At 40.5% G+C, this 20746-nt stretch overlaps 1 pseudogene across 1 annotated transcript in view; it reads left to right on the top strand.

Moving 5' to 3' along the window:
• The window catches only part of LOC308697128, a 370896-nt pseudogene that overhangs the window by 316885 nt on the left and 33265 nt on the right, over positions 1–20746 (top strand). The window contains exon 12 of the transcript in view: positions 2662–2835. The product of the transcript in view is annotated as an uncharacterized misc_RNA (transcript). The remainder of the gene's footprint in view (positions 1–2661; positions 2836–20746) is intronic.

The following is a 20746-nucleotide window of genomic DNA, read 5'->3' as shown; positions in this document are numbered from 1 at the left end:
TTCTAATATTTCTTTCTTTCTAACTAACCTTTCTATCTTTCTTTCTAACTAATATTTCTTTATTTCTGACTAATCTTTCTTTCTTTCTTTCTTTCTAATCTATCTTTCTTTCTTTCTGACTCATATTCCTTTCTTTCTAACTAATCTATCTTTCTTTCTAACTAATCTTTCTTTATTTCTTTCTAACTAATATTTCTTTCTTTCTAACTAATCTTTCTTTCTTTCTAACTAATCTTTCTTTCTAACTAACCTTTCTTTCTTTCTTTCTTTCTTTCTTTCTTTCTTTCTTTCTTTCTTTCTTTCTTTCTTTCTTTCTTTCTTTCTTTCTTTCTTTCTTTCTTTCTTTCTTTCTCTCTTTCTTTCTAACCTTTCTTTCTCTTTATTTCTAACTAATCTTTCTTTCTTTCTTTCTAACTAACCTTTCTTTCTCTTTCTTTCTATCTAATCTTTCTCTTTCTTTCTAACTAATCTTTCTTTCTTTCTTTCTTTCTTTCTTTCTTTCTTTCTTTCTTTCTTTCTAACTAATCTTTCTTTCTTTCCAACTATTCTTTCTTTCTAACTAATCTATCAATCAAATTTTAAACTACTTTAAACTTCTTCAAACTCTCTGGTCCAGCCTTCTCAAGCCAACTTAAAGTTTGTCTCAACAAACTTTTTTTTCTAGTTTATTTTGTAATCTAAGAATTTATTCTTTTAGTCGTAATTCTCAACTGGTCCAAAGCACATTTAAATTAAATCTGCTGAAGAAGTTTCAGTGTCTGTATGAAGGAAAAGCAACACAGGGAAACCCAATACTCCTTAATGAGATCTACACAGAGCTCTACATCACAAAGAGTGAAAGTGGAGAGATCAATAATGAGCATGAGGTGAGACAGATTGAGACACAATCCAGGAGAGCAGCAACAGAGAACACACCAATCAAATGCAATGACATCTTTAGACCTTTACCTGGACAAGACAAACCCATCAGAACTGTGCTGACAAAGGGAGTTGCTGGCATTGGAAAAACAGTCTCTGTGCAAAAGTTCATTGTGGACTGGGCTGAAGGGAAAGAGAATCGGGACGTCCAGCTCATATTTCCACTTGCTTTCAGAGAGCTCAACTTGATGAAGGACAAAACACTCAGTCTTTCAAAACTTCTTCATGTCTTTTTCCCTGAAACAAAAGAAATGGAAATATCCAGTGATGAATATAAAGTGTTGTTCATCTTTGATGGTCTGGATGAGTGCCGTCTGTCTCTGAACTTTAAGACCGAAGTGAAACTGTGTAATATATCTGAATCAGCCTCAGTGGACGAGCTGCTGATGAACCTCATTAAGGGGAATCTGCTTCCCTCGTCTCTCATCTGGATCACCTCCAGACCAGCAGCAGCGGATCTCGTCCCCTCTGAGTGTGTCCATCGAGTGACAGAGGTTCGAGGCTTCAATGAGCCACAGAAGGAGGAATACTTCAGGAAGAGAATCAGTGATCAGAGTCTGGCCAATACAATCATCACACACCTGAAGTCATCAAGGAGCCTCCACATCATGTGCCACATCCCAGTGTTCTGCTGGATCTCAGCCACTGTTCTAGAGGAGATGTTGAGTGAAGCAGAGAGAGGAGAGATTCCCATGACTCTCACTCAGATGTACACACACTTCCTGATCATTCAGGCCAACATCAAACATGAGAAGGACTATGAGAAGAGAGTGAAAGATGAAGACATGATTCTCAAACTGGGGAAACTGGCTTTCCAGCAGCTTGTGAAAGGCAACCTTATCTTCTATGAGGAAGACCTGAGAGAGTGTGGCATTGATGTGACAGAAGCATCAGTGTACTCAGGATTGTGCACAGAGATCTTCAGAGAGGAGTTGGGATTGTATCAGGGGAAAGTCTTCTGCTTTGTTCATCTGAGCATCCAGGAACATCTAGCAGCTCTATATGCGCACGTCTCCCTTATAAAAAAGAGAAATGTGTTTGACAAAACCAAACACAGTGTCTTTTCTAAAATCTTAATCAAGAAGAAATATCATTCATTATCTGAGCTGCATCAGAGAGCTGTAAATAAGTCCTTTAAGAGTAAGAATGGACATCTGGACCTTTTCCTGCGTTTCCTTCTGGGTCTCTCATTGGAGTCCAATCAGACTCTCTTACGAGAACTACTGACACAGACTGGAAGCTGCTCCTACAACAAAGAGGAAACAGTTCAGTACATCAAACAGAAGATCAGGGAGAATCGCTCTCCAGAGAGATCCATCAATCTGTTCCACTGTCTGAATGAACTGGGTGAGGATTCTCTGATGCAGGAGATCCAAGAATATATGACATCTGGAGAAATAGGAAAAACCAAACTCTCCTCTTCACAGTGGTCCGCTCTGGTTTATGTGTTGCTGACATCAGAGCAGAAGATGGATGTTTTTAATCTAAAACAGTTTATTGGAGCACAAAATACAGTAGATGAAGTTCTTCAGAAGCTGCTGCCTGTGGTTAAAGAATCCAGTTCAGTTCAGTAAGTCACACTGACAACAATCATTACACTGATAAAACATGATCATATTTATGAGTTTAGCATGTGCTTTTGTACTAAAGCAATACTGTAAAAGGAGAAATTTGTGTATATCTTATCATGTATATCAGTGTTTCCTGAACTGAGAGACTGAAGAGTATCATTGTTCTCTACAGGTTGAGGGATTGTGGTGTTACAGATGAAGGTTGTGCTGCTCTGACTTCAGCTCTGAGATTAAACCCCTCACACCTGAGAGAACTGAATCTGTCATTGAATAAAGTAGGAGATTCAGGAATCAATCAGCTTTCTCATCTACTGAAGGATCCTCACTGTAAACTGGAGATACTGAGGTAAGATTTTATAAAAGTCTCAACGTCGTCTGTTTTTCTCCTGTGGTGAATAATGAATGATATACAAAAATAAAATATACAAATAAAGTTTACCATCAAGTAACTGAAAAGGATGTTTAATCTTCATTAGATTATTTTCAAAGCTTCTGAGGTCATTTTACTTTTGATAGTTTTTTGATAGTTACAAACATGATTGGATGATGTGAAGAGGTGACAACTGCTTTCACATACAAATATGTTGAGGAGAAATTCATTAGAGATGAGTCAAGATTTCCGAATATTTGATTAGTTGATTTTATTATAGAATATCAAATAGGTTTTACAATTATTGTCTAAAGAAATCCCCATGTTTTCGGTGCTGGTGCAGTGGTAACACATTCATGTAATCAGAGGGTGACTCAGCCAATAACGCACTGAAAATCTGTCAGTCAACTCTGCCCCTGACTAAAGTTTTTTTCTAGTCGACTAGTAGTTGTTCACCAGATGTTGTTCATATAAGCCATTGGTCGACTTATTTATATTGAATTACTGTTAAGCTTCACCAGTGCGCCGACGCGTTCTTTGTTACTATTAGATTAGTTACTATTAGTCAAGTCAAGTCAAGTCAACTTTATTTATATAGCGCTTTTCACAATACAGATTGTATCAAAGCAGCTTCACAGGATTAAATAAAATAGTACATCAGTGTTTGTTTCTAGTTTAAAACATCCATGTTTGATAATGCTGATCAATAGTATTGTTGATTGATTAATTAAATTAAGTATCCCCAACTGAGCAAGCCAAAGGCAACAGTGGCAAGGAACCGAAAAACTCCATCAGGTGACCTAATGGAGAAAAAAAAAAACCTTGGGAGAACCCAGGCTCAGTCGGGGGCCAGTTCTCCTCTGGCGTTTATGAAGTAAAGACCGGATTTTACTGTAAGATTAAAAATATTATATAAATGCCTGGCTGAAGAGATGCGTCTTTAATCTAGTTTTAAACTGGGAGAGCGAGTCTGAGCAACGAACAGTATCAGGAAGACTATTCCAGAGTTTTGGTGCTAAATGTGAAAATGCTCTCCCTCCTTTAGTTGATCTAGATATCCTAGGTATGACCAAAAGCCTCGAATTTAGTGATCTTAAAGAGCGTGATGGATTATAGGGCGATAGAAGATCCGTTAAATAGACTGGAGCTAAGCCGTTTAGGGCTTTATAAGTCAGTAGCAATACCTTGTAATTAATACGGAACTTTATAGGTAACCAATGCAGTGATGATAAAATTGGTGTTAAATGGTCAAATTTTCTTGATCTAGTAAGAACTCTAGCGGCGGCATTTTGGACTAACTGTAGCTTGTTTATTGAGGATGCAGGACAACCAGCCAATAAAGCATTACAGTAATCTAATCTCGAGGTCATGAACGCATGAACTAACTTTTCTGCATCAGAAACAGAGAGCATATTACGTAGCTTAGCAATGTTTCTGAGGTGGAAAAAGGCTGTTTTTGTAACATATGAAATATGATTTTCAAAAGACAGGTTACAATCTAATATAACACCCAGGTCTTTTACAGTAGAGGATAAAGTAACGGGACATCCTACTATGTTAAAGTTGTATTGTAAGAGGTTTTGTGGGCGTTTTTTTTGAACCGATAAGTAGTACCTCTGTCTTGTCCGGATTTAATAAAAGAAAATTGCGCGTCATCCAATCTTTTATATCTTTAACACACTCTGTCAATTTGGATAATTTAGCGTTTTCATCCGGCCGTGATGAAATATATATTTGAGTGTCATCAGCATAACAATGGAAACTAATTCCATGTTTCCTTATAATATTTCCAAGTGGCAGCATATATATTGAGAATAATAGAGGGCCTAACACAGATCCTTGTGGCACTCCATAGTTTATTGGAGTTATGATCGATTTTTCTCCATTTAAATAGACAAAATGGTATCGGTCAGATAGGTATGATCTGAACCAGCTTAGTGCTTGTCCTTGAACACCTTGTCCTTGACTACTTTGTAGTCGATCTAAGAGTATTGTATGATCTATAGTATCGAACGCAGCACTAAGATCTAGTAAAACTAATATTGAGATACAGCCTCGGTCAGAAGCTAAGAGTAAATCATTTGTGATTTTAACGAGCGCAGTTTCAGTGCTATGATGCTGCCTGAACCCAGACTGAAACTTTTCATAGACGTCATTTGCTTGTAAGAAAGAGCCTAGTTGGGTGGACACAACTTTTTCTAGTATTTTGGACATAAAAGGAAGATTTGAAATGGGTCTATAATTTGCTAGATTATTTGGGTCTAATTGTGGTTTCTTAATGAGAGGTTTTATAACTGCCAGTTTAAATGTTTTTGGAACATGACCTAAAATTAAAGATGAGTTAATAATATTGAGGAGAGGCTCTTCCACTACAGGTAACACTTTTCAGTAGTTTAGTTGGTATAGGATCTAATAAACATGTTGTTGTTTTAGAAGAAGTGATAAGTTTATTTAACTCTATTTGTTCTATAGTTGTAAAGCACTGTAATTGTTCTTGCGGGGTGATAATCGAGGCTGAATTATAAGGCGCGATTGAGGATTGAACGTTTACAATTGTGGTTCTGATGTTTTCTATTTTCTCAGTGAAAAATTTCATGAAATCATTACTACTAAACTGTAACGGAATATTTTGTTCAGGTGACGCTTGTTTATTTGTTAGTCTAGCCACAGTGTTAAATAAAAACCTAGGATTGTTTTGGTTATTTTCTATTAGTTTGCGGAGGTGCTCAGCCCTGGCCGCTTTTAGGGCCTTTTTATAACGTGACATACTGTCTTTCCAAGCGATTCTAAAAACCTCTAAATTAGTTTGTTTCCATTTACGCTCTAAATTACGAGTTTCTCTCTTTAGAACACGCGTAGTATTGTTGTACCATGGTACTTTAATTTTCTCTCTGACCTTTTTTAGTCTCATAGGTGCAACAATATTCAATTTTCCAGAGAGAATGGTGCTCATAGTGCTGGTTAGTTCCTCTAGTTCATCTGTTTGTTTAGGTTCAGACAGCAGCTGAGACAGATCCGATAAGCAATTTGAAAAATTATCTATGGTGGATGGAAGGATTGTTCTGCCTAATCGATAACGCGGCGCAGCATGATATATTACAGGGGTACGTAATATGCAAGTTACCATGTAATGGTCAGTGACATCATCACTTTGTGGAATGATATCTATATCGGTTGGATCGGTTCCAAGTGATATAATTAAATCGAGTGTATGATTAAAACGATGAGTTGGTCCGGTAACGTTTTGCTTAGCCCCAAAGGAGTTTAATAAATCGATAAACGCAGCCCCTAACGCATCATTTTGATTATCTACGTGTATGTTAAAATCTCCAACAATTAATGCATTATCGACATTGACCAATAGGTCTGAGAGAAAATCTGCAAATTCTTTTAGGAAATCAGCGTAAGGCCCTGGCGGTCTATATACGGTAGCCAAGGCTAAAGATAATAGGGATGTTTTTCTAGCGTCTAAGAGCGTAACATTTAGTACAAGTACTTCAAATGAAATAAACTTATAACCCGTTTTCTGAGTAACACTAAGAAAATCTCTATAGATTGTTGCAATACTGCCGCCACGACCAATCAGACGGGGCTCATGTTTGTAGGAGTATCCTGATGGAGTAGACTCATTTAGACCGAAATAATCATTTGGTTTAAGCCAGGTTTCAGTAAGGCAAAGTACATCGAAGCTATTATCTGTGACTATTTCATTTACAATAACTGCCTTAGGTGTGAGTGATCTAATGTTTAAAAGACCTAGCTTTAGAAATTGTTTTTGTTTACTAATAGCAACATTTTCTGTTTTAATAACAATTAGATTTTTCCTAGATCCTGCAGTAGATTTATTATTTGATCTCACTAAACGAGGAATAGACACAATTTCTATGCAATGTTCTACACTAGTATTTATATCAGTTAATTTGGTGCAGCAGAGACTATGATTTGGACTTTTGGTTACTAGTCAAAAGGTATTTAACATTTTGGAGATGTTATCTGACAGAAGATCCGATCCGAATCTGTTTGGGTGTAAGCCATCAGCACGGTAAAGCCTAGGACGCTCCCAAAACAGATTCCAATTATTTACAAAGAGCAGTTTCTGCTCATTGCACCATGATATTAACCATTCATTTAGCGCGAATAATCTGCTAAACTTTTCATTGCCTAGTCGGTACGTGGGAAGCGGTCCTGACACAATAATCGTTATATCAGGCGATGTGCTGCGTACCGTATCGATCAGATTCCTGAAGTCTTTCTTCAGAACCTCCGTCTTGCGCAGCCTGATGTCTGCCCCTCCCGCGTGCAGGACCACGGTTCCGACGCGCTCGTTCAGAATCTCGGGGACGCGAGCAGCGATTTCAGAAACACGAGCACCAGGAAAGCAGTGACTGTGCACCTTATTTTTACCTAATGTAGCGTGTACGTGTCGAACGATGGAATCACCGATGATCACAGCATCGCGTTCTGTTTCGCGAAGAGGGGAGAAGCGGTTTTGTGTAGATAACTCGAAAACCGGGAGGGTCGGAGAGGGTCTTGGTCTAGACCTGACTCGTGTCTTCCGCTGCGGAAATATCCAGGCTTCGTGATGGCGTGTTGGAGCCGGAGTGAACGAGATCATGGCTGGTCGTGACCTCGACGCTCGGGACTGATGCTGAGTAACGCACGGAGTAGACGAGGTCATAGTCAGCGGGTTAGTAACATTAATCTCTGATTTGTGAGCATCGGCGGCGGCGCGAGATGTTTCAAGAGCTAATCGCCGGTCTATTAGCTCGGCTTGTCTTGCTAAAAGGTCGTGGATCTGTTTCTCAACAGCTTCCAGCTCAGACTGCACCGCGTGCAGCTCAAATGTGTCCTCACCTGCACCAAAAGGTAGACTACTTACATCTGATATATTCGCCATTTTAACAGGTGGACAGTAAGTTAGCAACGACGCTACCAGTGATGCTATCAATATTAATACTAATTTCTGACTAACGTCTTAGATATAATCCGTCTTTTAGCGGTACGGGTGTAGAGTAGACGCACGATAGGCGAAAAAATAAATAAATAAATGTTTGTAAGTGTGTGTTGAGAAGACGCGTTCAGCCGTGATCCACGGACGTAACCTATAAGAGTATCCAGCGTTGGATCACTAATAGGCTTGAGACGCGTCTGCTCAACAGTCCGTGTTGTAACTATGAGGTTTGAGCAGTAGTGCTTCTCGGTGAGGAAAAGTAGAAGATGTTTGTTGTAAGTAAGTTTAAAGAGTAAAATCAAGAATTATAAATCAAATCGATGGAGCTCCAAAGACAACAACGCGTTCAGACGCGACCTTTTATTAGTTACTATTAGATTTAATGCTATTACCTTGACAAACTATACATCATTAAAAAGATATAAGATTCAAATTTCAGTATTTGACCACTATTTCATTCTGAGAAACTTATAGTGATAGTTATGTCTTAATTTATGTCAGGAGTAATGTAATGAAAAAATGAGTCGATAACTTTAATATGAATAATGAGCATCAGCCGCTCCCATTCAGAAAAAAATTGTATGGGCGGTTTGGAAGACGACACACATGCATTATATAATTGCACTGCATATAATGTGTGCTGGTCAACTAGTCTAAAATTAAGAATCCCCTAGAACACAGTAAAAAAAATATATAAAAACATAGGAACATTGTGTATAATTAAGATAGGCTAATTAATTTATTTTCCAATAGCCAAATATGATACTAAATACCACAGGACACGCATTAAACAGGACACGCATTAGCTGAATAAATGTTAGCCAATACAAACATTGTTATAGAAAACAGTTGACAATGAATAGACAGGAGTCCAATAATAGCATAACGAATCACTTATTCTAAAAATAATATAAAGTATAAGTTCCGATTCCGACATATAATGAGGGAGGTGTTAACAGTAAAATGTCCGTCATTTAACGAATTTTAAAAGCAGGGATGGATAATACAAAATGCTTTTTGACAGAAAAAAATTTAAACCTAGCCCGTCAATTTTCATTTTACAATGATCTTCTCTCTCTTTGTGCGCGTGTCCGTGTTTGTGAGAGAGCTCGCGCAGCACTGATACAACGGTACTTTTTAATCCATAAGTAACTAATGCGCTAATTTTCATACAAAATAAATATGTAACAATTAGGTACTTCAGTTATAATTAACTCAATAACGTAACACATACGTTTCTCAACACTGAGAATGAATGAATAAATAAACGCCTGTTTCTCCAGACTCGCGCTTATCAGTAGGCTAATCCACAAATCACAACACTTTCATAACCACTAAGCCATAGCGATTTCAAGATTTATAATCCAGCATTAGTCAAGTCAAGTCAAGTCATCTTCATTTATATAGCGCTTTTAACAATGTAGATCGTTTCAAAGCAGCTTTACAGAGATAAGCGTATAATTTAAGATAACAGAGATTGTTTTGGCTTTATAGCAGTTCTTTAATTAAGTTATTTTCCATCTAAAGTTAGTTTTGATTGATTTGCTTCCGTCGCAACGATCATCTGTTATTAAATTAGGGGCCGCTAAGACGACACCATTCTCTCTACACAGACTTTAAACGTGAACCTCTGAGAAACGCTGATGGCATTCACATGCGCATTTAGAATGGGTTCTATAGTTATGTGCGTTTGAATATATGCAGGTTAAGAACGCAGTCTCCGAGTTGGGGTATAGGAAGTTAACAATTCAGATAAATAATAAGGAGCCAAGCCATGCAATGCTTTATATGCCAGCATCATAATTTTAAAATCGACTCTGAATCGGACTGGGAGCCAGTGTAAGGACTCCAAAACTGGAGTGATGTGATTGCATACCCTGGACCCAGTCAATATCCTGGCGGCCGAGTTTTGTACATATTGTAGTTTGTTAAGTGTGGATTTAGAGACTCCGGCTAGAAGGGCGTTACAGTAATCTATCCTAGAGATGACAAAGGAATTCATCAGTTTTTCAGCTACTGAGAAATTTAGAATAGGACGTAATCTTGCTATATTTCTGAGGTGAAAAAAGGATGATTTAACTGTACTCTGAACAAAAGAATCAAATGAAAGCTTAGTATCAAAAATAACTCCAAGATTCCTCACTTTAGCTTGAGTAGCCAAGACAGAGCCATCAATAGTCAAAGATAAGGAACCAGCTTTGGAAATTTGATGACGGGAACCAATAAGCATAATTTCAGTTTTACCACTATTCAGACACAAAAAATTTGTACTCATCTATTCCTTTATCTCAGAAACACAGCCTGTCACAGTGTCTGGTTTGTGTTCCCTGGTTACCACTAGATGTCCTCCTTCCCCACGGTGTCTGTCACATTCTGAACTACATTCCCCACGATCCTTGTTTCCTCATTGCACTCATCTGTCCCTTGTCACTAATCGTTGCACTCAGCCTATTCCCCATTAGCATTGTCATTTCCCTGTGTATATAAGCCTGTCTGTTTTAGTGATTGTCACAGAGTTGTTATAATATGTCACAACACTTCTGTTCTGCGTTTCTGGTCTGTTCTTGTTTGTTTCTTTTGTATTTGGACTGCTATGATGGATTTTGACCCTTGCATGGATGACTATGAGTTGGATTGCCCTGATATTAAAAATACTGTTCATGGATCTCTCTGTTTCCCAAGTGTGTTCCGTGACAGAACAACTCCGTCAAGACAGAGATCCAGCGGTATAGATTTTCGTGGCGCTTCCCCAACCACGAGGACAGAGAGGAGGCAGCAGAGATCGAATTCCCCAGTGGAAGAGGTCCCTTCCTGCATGAACATCTTTCAATGCCTGGCATTATGGACCTGTCAGACCGAGGAGGCTATGGCGGTCAACAGACCAGAGTTCCATTCGCCGCAGGTCCCGTTCAGCTCAGAGCCTGTACATCTCCACCCAAAACAGAGGAGGAGAAGGAAGACCTCCTCCGTGATTGTTCCGGTGGTCCCAGTTCTGGTGGTTCCAGTTCCGGTGGTCCCAGTTCCGGTGGTTCTGAAACGGAGGAGGAGAAGGAAGACTCCCTCCGTGACTGTCCCAGTGAACCTTATTCTGGTGGACCTTGTTCCGGTGGTCCCAGTTCCGGTGGTCCCGAGTCCGGTGGTCCCGAGTCCGGTGGTCTCTGTTCTGGTGGTCCCTGTTCCGGTGGTCCCTGTTCCGGTGGTCCCAGTTCCGGTGGTCCCGAGTCCGGTGGTCCCATTTCCGGTGGTCCCAGTTCCGGTGGTCCCAAGTCCGGTGGTCCCAGTTCCGGTGGTCCCGAGTCCGGTGGTCCCGAGTTCGGTGGTCCCGAGTCCGGTGATCCCCAGTCCGGTGGCTCCTAACACAGAGACCATCCCAGAGGTGACTGCCGTCCCTGACGCACCGCCCAGGCGCCTTGTTCTGCCCGCACCGCCCAGGCGTCTTGCTCTGCCTGCACCGCCCAGGTGTCTTGCTCTGCCCGCGCCGCCCAGGCGTCTTGATCTGCCCGCACCGCCCAGGCGTCTTGCTCTGCCCGCACCGCCCAGGCGTCTTGCTCTGCCCGCATGCCCAGGCGTCCTGCTCTGCCGGCCCCGCCCGAGCTGCTTGCACTGCCTGAGCCTGTGTCTTCGGACAAGATGGCCGCCACAGAGACTGTTCACGTCACGACTGCCGAGCCTGTGTCTTCGGACAAGATGGCCACCGCCGAAGCAGTGTCTTTGGACAAGATGGCCACCGCCGAGCCAGTGTCTGTTCCTGAGCCGGTGGCGTCTGTTCCTGAGCCGGTGGCGTCTGTTCCTGTTCCTGAGCTGGTGGCGTCTGTTCCAGTTCCTGAGCCGGTGGCGTCTGTTCCAGTTCCTGAGCCGGTGGCGTCTGTTCCTGTTCCTGAGCCGGTGGCGTCTGTTCCAGTTCCTGAGCCGGTGGCGTCTGTTCCAGTTCCTGAGCCGGTGGCATCTGTTCCAGTTCCTGAGCCGGTGTCTGTTCCTGTTCCTGAGCCGGTGGCGTCTGTTCCAGTTCCTGAGCCGGTGGCGTCTGTTCCAGTTCCTGAGCCGGTGGCGTCTGTTCCAGTTCCTGAGCCGGTGTCGGTTCCTGTGCCATGGCCGCCTGAAGGGTCGTCTCCTCCCTGGCCGCCTGAAGGGTCGTCTCCTCTCTGGCCACCCGAAGGGTCGTCTCCTCCCTGGCCGCCCGAGGGGTCGTCTTCGCCCTGGCCGCCCGAGGGGTAGTCTTCGCTGTGGCCGCCTGAGGGAAAGTCTCCGCCCTGGCCGCCCGAGGGAAAGTCTCCGCCCTGGCCGCCCAATGAACTGTCGTTTCAGCCCTGGCCGCTTGCACGACCTACTCCGCCCTGGCCGCCCGATGGGTCATCTGCTTCACCCTGGTCGCCCGATGGACTGTCGTCTCCGCCCTGGCCGCCAGATGGACTGTCGTCTCCGCCCTGGTCGCCAGATGAACTGTCACCCCTTGTCCACGTTTCCCTCCATGGACCTGGCCCCCCATCCCTCCCCCTGATCCTACACCAGTCCACCTCCCGCTTGGACTTTTGTTTTGTCTGTCACGTCTTGGAGCGTCTGGTAGCCGCTCCGTAGAGGGGGGGTTATGTCACAGTGTCTGGTTTGTGTTCCCTGGTTACCACTAGATGTCCTCCTTCCCCACAGTGTCTGTCACATTCTGAACTACATTCCCCACAATCCTTGTTTCCTCATTGCACTCATCTGTCCCTTATCACTAATCATTGCACTCAGCCTATTCCCCATTAGCATTGTCATTTCCCTGTGTATATAAGCCTGTCTGTTTTAGTGTTTGTCACGGAGTTGTTATTATATGTCACAACACTTCTGTTCTGCGTTTCTGGTCTGTTCTTGTTTGTTTCTTTTGTATTTGGACTGCTATGATGGATTTTGACCCTTGCATGGATGACTATGAGTTGGATTGCCCTGATATTAAAAATACTGTTCATGGATCTCTCTGTTTCCCAAGTGTGTTCCGTGACACAGCCGGACAGAAAATCAACATCAAGATGTTCACCAGATTTTGATTGTATATAAATCTGCGTATCATCAGCATAAAAGTGATAATGGAGGCCAAGCGATCGCAACAACTGTCCAAGTGGTGCCAGATAAATATTAAAAAGCAGAGGGCCCAAGACTGAGCCCTGAGGAACCCCAGTGAAAACAGAGCTAATCTCAGACCTGAAACCGCCCATGGAAACGAACTGAGAACGGTCAGTAAAATAGGATTTAAACCACTTCAAAGCTGTCCCCGACACACCAAAATCTTGTTCAAGGCGGATGAGTAATATACTATGATCCACAGTATCAAAAGCTGCTCTTAAATCAAGAAGGATGAGAATGGAAATTACACCAGAGTCAGAAGCCATCAACAAATCATTGGTAACTTTGACCAAAGCCGTTTCAGTACTGTGGAATTTACGAAAACCTGACTGAAGAGGATCAAATAGGTTATTAATTGCAAGATGGTTACGTAGATGAAAGGCAACAACACGCTCAAGTATTTTTGCCATGAACGGAAGGTTGGAGATAGGTCGAAAATTATTAAAATCCTCCAGAGTACTATTTTCTTTTTTTGGTACTGGGGTTACAGCAGCAATCTTTAATGCTGCTGGAACCTCCCCCGCCTCCAATGAGTCATTCATAATACTGAGGACAGTAGGGCTCAAAACATCGGGAAGTGTTCCCGGTTCCGGCTGACCTAATCTATGCAGCCTAACATTGAACTATAGAAGTCTATAATGTATTATGTGAATGCTAGGTCAAAGAGATGTGTCTTTAATCTGGCTTTGAACTGACAGAGTGTGTCTGCTTCCCGGACAATGGTAGGAAGACTGTTCCAGAGTTTTGGTGCTAAATAGGAAAAGGATCTACCGCCAGCAGTCGATTTTGATATTCTAGGTATTATTAACTGGCCGGAATTTTGAGATCGCAATAGACGTGAAGGACTATAATGCGTTAAGAGCTCGCTCAAGTACTGCGGAGCTAAACCATTTAGTGCTTTGTAAGTAATCAGCAATATTTAAAAATTTATGCAATGTTTAATAGGGAGCCAATGCAGTTTTGACAGAACTGGGCTAATATGGTCATACTTCCTGGTTCTGGTGAGAACTCGAGCTGCTGCGTTTTGAACTAGCTGAACTAGCATTACTAGCATTACTTGAGCATTTTATTATTTGCATGACTGAATGATGTCTTCCTCTTTTCTGAGTGACCATGAATAACTTAACGGAGTATTTTAAGATAATCCATGCGATCTGTGTGATCATCGAATCCATAAGATTAAGTTAACTCAACAATCAAATTTCCACATCGACCCCAGGCCGTTTACCTTCAGGAGTCAGAAGTAGGCCTACCGTACTGTACTGTCCTTGCTTATGAAATCAGTCAGACGGCGGCCGCGGGAGTGGAAGGGGGATCGAGCGGGAATCTTTATTGGTGTCGATTTTCAGTCTCTTTTTAATGATAGGCCTTACGCATCTGTCAATCATCCCCGATTGCTATTTGGGGAATGAACCCAGCGCTATGATTGGCCGAACTCCGCTTATTTTGCTGTTGCTTGATTTGAGGACAGCGCGTGCACAGAGGCGTCACCAGGTTTTTGCGTATTTTAGAGTGACATATCATACCAGCGTACTTTGAAGTCAAAATGCATATTTGCTACGCAAAATGCGTACAGGTTGGCAGGTCTGGGTGTGCTAAGCTAACATGCTACCTAGCCCAAGGTTCACCTGCCACCTAGCTGTTATTTTTATGAAAAATTTTAAATAGGAATGCTTACTGAAATGTTTCTTTTTTCAAGAAGGGCATTTGGTACAGTTTCAAATGTGAAGTGAGAACTTTGATAAAAGAAATTAGGGATTGAAACAATGTGAATAGCCAGTCGTTAGTAATTATAATGCAGACAAAAGAAAAGCATATTTAGAACCATAACCAGGCCGGAGAGGTGTGAATGTGTGCAGGGGAGACTGAGACTGAATGGGGCAGTTTGCGTCACAAAACAATAGTGACAATAGACTCTAAAATGCAAACTGATGATAATTGTCATCTTCTAAGCATCTATTCACTCTAATCAAAATAAAGTCATATGACACGATCTTTAGAAACATTTAATTAAATACAGTTTTAGACTTATCATCTTCAGATTTTAAACTTAACATGGTCAGACATGTGGCTTTAGCTGCAGTGCATTTCTAGATTGATACAATGCCAACTTCAATATTATTTTCATTATGATATTTCATAAAAATAAATTTCTAATAACTTTACAAACTTTAGAAGCTATTTATAACAATTTTGTTCATTATGACAATAATTAATTCTACATTTACAATAAACTGCCAGGTGTCAGCTTTCAAATGAGACCATACTTGTGCTTTTAGTGCAAAGGGTTCATGAACTGAATGTAACGTAAACGCATTAGCTCAAATGATATACAGGGAATTTTAATAATTAATCAGGAATATGATTAATATATATTGCATATTACAGTTACATTAAAATTATGAAAAATAGATAAATTGAATATATCAATATATCATTCTTCAGATCAATTATCCTGATATCTTTTACTGGAAATTAATGTAATTATCGAACAGTTGTTTGTCCAGCAAAGACTGTAAGATTAACTTATCAACTTTCAATAAAGTTATCACCTCTTATAATTCCAGGAAAAATTGTTTCTGGCCATGGAAACCATTCTTCTGTCCTTATAAAATTTAGGTTACTTAAACCATAATCAAATTGTAAAGCTTGTAGCTAGGATCAAAAACATTTCAGGGACCCATAATGTGAGAAATATAGACAGAATCAATCTAGGATATAATGGATTTTTAATCATTGAACTAATAATACATACTACAGTTATACACGTAATATATGTATATACAGAAACATTAAGACAAAACTAGACAAAACACATTACAAGAAGATGAATATCAAATCAAATCAAATCAAGTATATTTGTATAGCGCTTTTCACAATACAGATTGTATCAAAGCAGCTTCACAGTATTAAAATAAAATAATACAACAAAGTTTGTTTCTAGTGGAATTTATTGATTGATAGAATAAAATTAAATATCCCCAAAATATCCCCAACTGAGCAAGCCAAAGGCAACAGTGGCAAGGAACCGAAAAACTCCATCAAGTGACCTAATGGTGTCCTAAAACTCCATCAGGTGACCTAATGGAGAAAAAAAAACCTTGGGAGAACCCAGGCTCAGTCGGGGGCCAGTTCTCCTCTGGCGTTTATGAACTAGAGGCCGGATTGTAGTTTGAAACTGTGAGATTAACAATATTATATGAATCCCTGGCTGAAAAGATGCGTCTTTAATCTAGTTTTAAACTGGGAGAGTGAGTCCGAGCAACGAACAGTATCAGGAAGGCTATTCCAGAGTTTTGGAGCCAAATGTGAAAATGCTCTCCCTCCTTTGGTGGATCTGGATATCCTAGGTATGACCAAAAGCCTTGAATTTATTGATCTTAAAGAGCGCGATGGATTATAGGGTGATAGAAGATCCGTTAAATAGACTGGAGCTAAGCCGTTTAGGGCTTTATAAGTCAGTAGCAATACCTTATAATTAATACGGAACTTTATAGGTAGCCAATGTAGTGATGATAAAATCGGTGTTATATGATCATATTTTCTTGATCTAGTAAGAACTCTAGCGGCTGCATTTTGGACTAACTGTAGCTTGTTTATTGAGGATGCAGGACAACCGGCTAATAAAGCATTACAGTAATCTAGTCTCGAGGTCATGAATGCATGAACTAACTTTTCTGCATCAGAAACTGATAGCATATTACGTAGCTTAGCAATGTTTCTAAGGTGGAAAAAGGCTGTTTTTGTAACATACGAAATATGATTTTCAAAAGACAGGTTACAATCGAGTATAACACCCAGGTCTTTTACTGTAGAGGATAAAGTAACAGGACATCCTACGATGTCAAAGTTGTATTGTGAGAGGTTTTGTGGGCGTTTTTTTGAACCGATAAGTATTACCTCTGTCTTGTCTGGATTTTATAAAAGAAAATTACGCGTCATCCAATCTTTTATATCTTTAACACACTCTGTCAATTTGGATAATTTAGCGTTTTCATCCGGCCGTGATGAAATATATATTTGAGTGTCATCAGCATAACAATGGAAACTAATTCCATGTTTCCTTATAATATTTCCAAGTGGTATCATATATATTGAGAATAACAGAGGGCCCAACACAGATCCCTGCGGCACTCCATAGTTTACTGGAATTATGATCGATTTGAGAGAATTGAAGAAGAGCCTGGCAACTTATTACAAACAAATAACCCTTTTGAGAGACACCTAGATTCAGCTTTAAAATATGTCAGATACTTGCAGTTTGAGGCACTCTTTTGTGGAGCTGAGAAAAAGGGATCGGTGTGTCCCTTTTAAAGCCGAACTGCGTGTCCTGGTTTCTTCCGGAGTTGCGTAGCGGGATGATTTGAAGGTTCACTTGAATGTAACGTTACCAAGAATGATTCAGGATAAGTTCATTCAGATCGTGAATGAACAGAGGCGAACAGGAAAATGAAACTAGACTATAGAAAACATACAAAGAAATAAAAGAGAGGAGAAGCAGGCCGAAGCCGGTCCGGACTTGGGTTTCCAAAGTTTTCGGAGGAGTCGAAGGAGGGAGAAGAAAGGAGAAGAGGGGAAGTTCCGTCTTTTGAGGGAATCCTGTCCCCGCCCCGTTTTGCGGGAAGGGCAAATCATCTGCCGAGATTTGCGAGTGCGAAGATTCCTTTGTTTGTTTGGAACATCCTCCTGGCTTGAGTTACAGAAGTGTTTGACTTAAACCTTTCGGCTTCAGAAATATGAAATGTGTAAAACAATGTACATTACTTCATTCTGCTATCGGAATTCGACTCCGTTAGATTTAGAGAATTACAGAGATATCAAACATGTCTTATTAAGATTATAGGAAAACAAAGTTACATAAGATAGGCATATTATAGGCATTTTAAGTTTGTTCCTTCAAATAAACATCATAAACGAAGTGAATATAAACTGGAAAACACACAGGAGTATATTAAATATGACATGCTTATATTCTAAGTTTAATGTGTAAAGTTCGTGTATGTGTGTGTGTGTATGTGTGTGTGTGTGTGTGGTGTAAAGTCACGAGATTGAAAATCAGGGGACTTGGTCGACATCTGTTGCATCCCGTGGTGCGCGTACCACGTGAGGGGTTGGGGGTTTAATTTGAAAATGGCAATCTCAGAGACAAAAGTAGTTTTGTATGCAGATTCACTTATGGCCTGAGGAGTCGTAAAAATTGCTGAGGGAAGCAGTTAGTCCTAGACCCTGAATGGAGCCAGTCTTTGTAATTTGCCTTTGGTTCACAAAGAACAAACGTTAGACACAGTATGGAGTTGTTCTCGTGCAGCACGGGGATAGTTAGATAACAACAGGGGCCTGTTTGTTGATTAATTGATGCGTCGTAAAAAAATGTTAGCAAGCAGCCTGCTTGCAGACACCGCGGCACCAAGCATATGCATTTGAACATATATGTGTTCATATTTGTTCAGCATGAGAAAAACAGTCAGGATTCGGTCAGTCGCTACATGAATCTGTTTTAGTTTGGGTATTCCATTTCTGGGTATTTTTCAAAAGTGGGGGTGCATGCTAACAGGTTAAATATGTACTGGAGAGAATACTAAACCATAATGAGTGATTACGTGATTTATTTAGCCTATTCCGCACTCAAGGGCATGCATAAAGCTTGCCAAAAGAACCGGAAATAGAAGATAGAATTTACGAAAACGAAATTCACTTTAAAGAAAGGTTTTCTACAAAACAAAACTTAGTGAAGTAGTCAAGTCAAGTCAAGTCATCTTCATTTATATAGCGCTTTTAACAATGTAGATTGTTTCAAAGCAGCTTTACAGAGATAAACGTATAATTTATGGTAACAGATTGTTTTGGCTTTATAGCGGTTCTTTAGTAAAGTTATTTTCCAGCTAAGGTTAGTTATGATTGATTTGCTTCCGTCGCAACAATCATTTGTTATTAAATTAGGGGCCGCTAAGACGACACAATTCTCTCTACATAGACTTTAAACGCGAACCTGTGAGAAACGCTGATGGCGTTCACATGCGCATTAAGAATTGGTTCTATAGTTATGTGCGTTTGAATATACTGTATGTGCGCAGGTTTGTAATTCCCCACAAACCAAGCCTAAACAAAGTACTGGTGTTTCCTTATAATTTTTGATACAGAATTTTATTTTATTTTATCAATTCGGGGTAGATACGCGAATTGAGTTTCCCGACAACGCTTTATCTGTAGAGTGGTAAAGGGATCCTCCATAGGGAGAGACTAGTTGGCACTTCAGCACTGTGTTGTCATCGGGTCCAGGCGAAGGTCCTTCATCAGATCTGGATACGGCCTGGATCCGGCAGGCTGCGGGAAAACCTCGGGATAAACAAAGACACTAAAATTAGCGTAGATGCCATTCTTCTTATGATGTAACGAGTACATCAGGATTTATGGGAAGTGTTCCCGGTTCCAGCTGACCTAATCTATGCAGCCTAACATTGAATTATAGTCTAATAAGTCTATAAGTCTATAATGTATTATGTGAAAGCTAGGTCAAAGAGATGTGTTTTTAGTCTAGCTTTGAACTGACAGAGTGTGTCTGCTTCCCGGACAATGGTAGGAAGGCTGTTCCAAAGTTTTGGTGCTAAATAGGAGAAGGATCTACCGCCAGCAGTCGATTTTGATATTCTAGATATTATCAACTGGCCGGAATTTTGAGATCGCAATAGACGTGAAGGACTATAATGCGTTAAGAGCTCGCTCAAGTACTGCGGAGCTAAACCATTTAGTTCTTTGTAAGTGATCAGCAATATTTTAAAATTGATGTGATGTTTAATAGGGAGCCAGTTCAGTTTTGACAGAACCGGGCTAATATGGTCATACTTCCTGGTTCTGGTAAGAACTCGAGCTGCTGCGTTTTGAACTAGCTGTAGTTTGTTTATTAAGCGTTCAGGGCAACCACCCAGTAGAGCATTACAATAATCTAGCCTTGAGGTCATGAACGCATGAACTAATTGTTCCGCATTTGTCAATGAGAGCATATGACCTCATTTAGATATATTTTTAAGATGGAAAAATGCAGTTTTACAGATACTGGACACGTGACTTTCAAATGAAAGATTGGTATCAAAGAGCACACCCAGGTTCCTAACCGACGACGAAGACTTAACAGAGCAGCCATCAAGTGTTAGACAGTATTCTAGGTTATTACGTGAGGAAGTTTTTTGTCCAATAATTAGAAACTCTGTTTTTTCAGAATTTAGAAGTAGGAAATTACGAGTCATCCAATTTTTTATATCTGCTATGCATTCCGTTAATTTTGTAAATTGGTAAGTTTCATTGGGTTTTGAAGAAATATAGAGCGAGTATCGTCGGCATAACAGTGAAAGCTAATGCCATGTTTCCTAATGATATCTCCTAATGGTAGCATGTACAGAGTGAACAGCAGCGGTCCTAGTACTGAGACTTGTGGGACGCCATACTGAACTTGTGATCGATGAGACATCTCTTCATTTACTGCTACAAACTGATGACGGTCAGATAAGTATGATTTAAACCATGCTAGTGCAATTCCACTAATGCCAACATAATTTTCGAGTCTATTTAAAAGAATGTTGTGGTCGATAGTATCAAATGCAGCACTAAGATCGAGTAACACTAATAGAGAGACACAACCACGATCGGATGATGAGAGCAAATCATTTGTGACTCTAACGAGAGCAGTATCAGTACTATGGTACGGTCTAAATCCTGACTGGAAATCCTCGCAGATATCATTTCTTTCAAGAAAGGAACACAGTTGTGAAGATACTGCTTTTTCTAATATCTTTGACAGAAAAGGTAGATTCGAGATCGGCCTGTAATTGACTAATTCTG

This window comes from Scardinius erythrophthalmus (genome assembly GCF_964197995.2).
Source record: "Scardinius erythrophthalmus genome assembly, chromosome: 10".
NCBI lineage: Eukaryota > Metazoa > Chordata > Actinopteri > Cypriniformes > Leuciscidae > Scardinius > Scardinius erythrophthalmus.
This window is presented reverse-complemented; position numbering and strand designations above follow the sequence as displayed.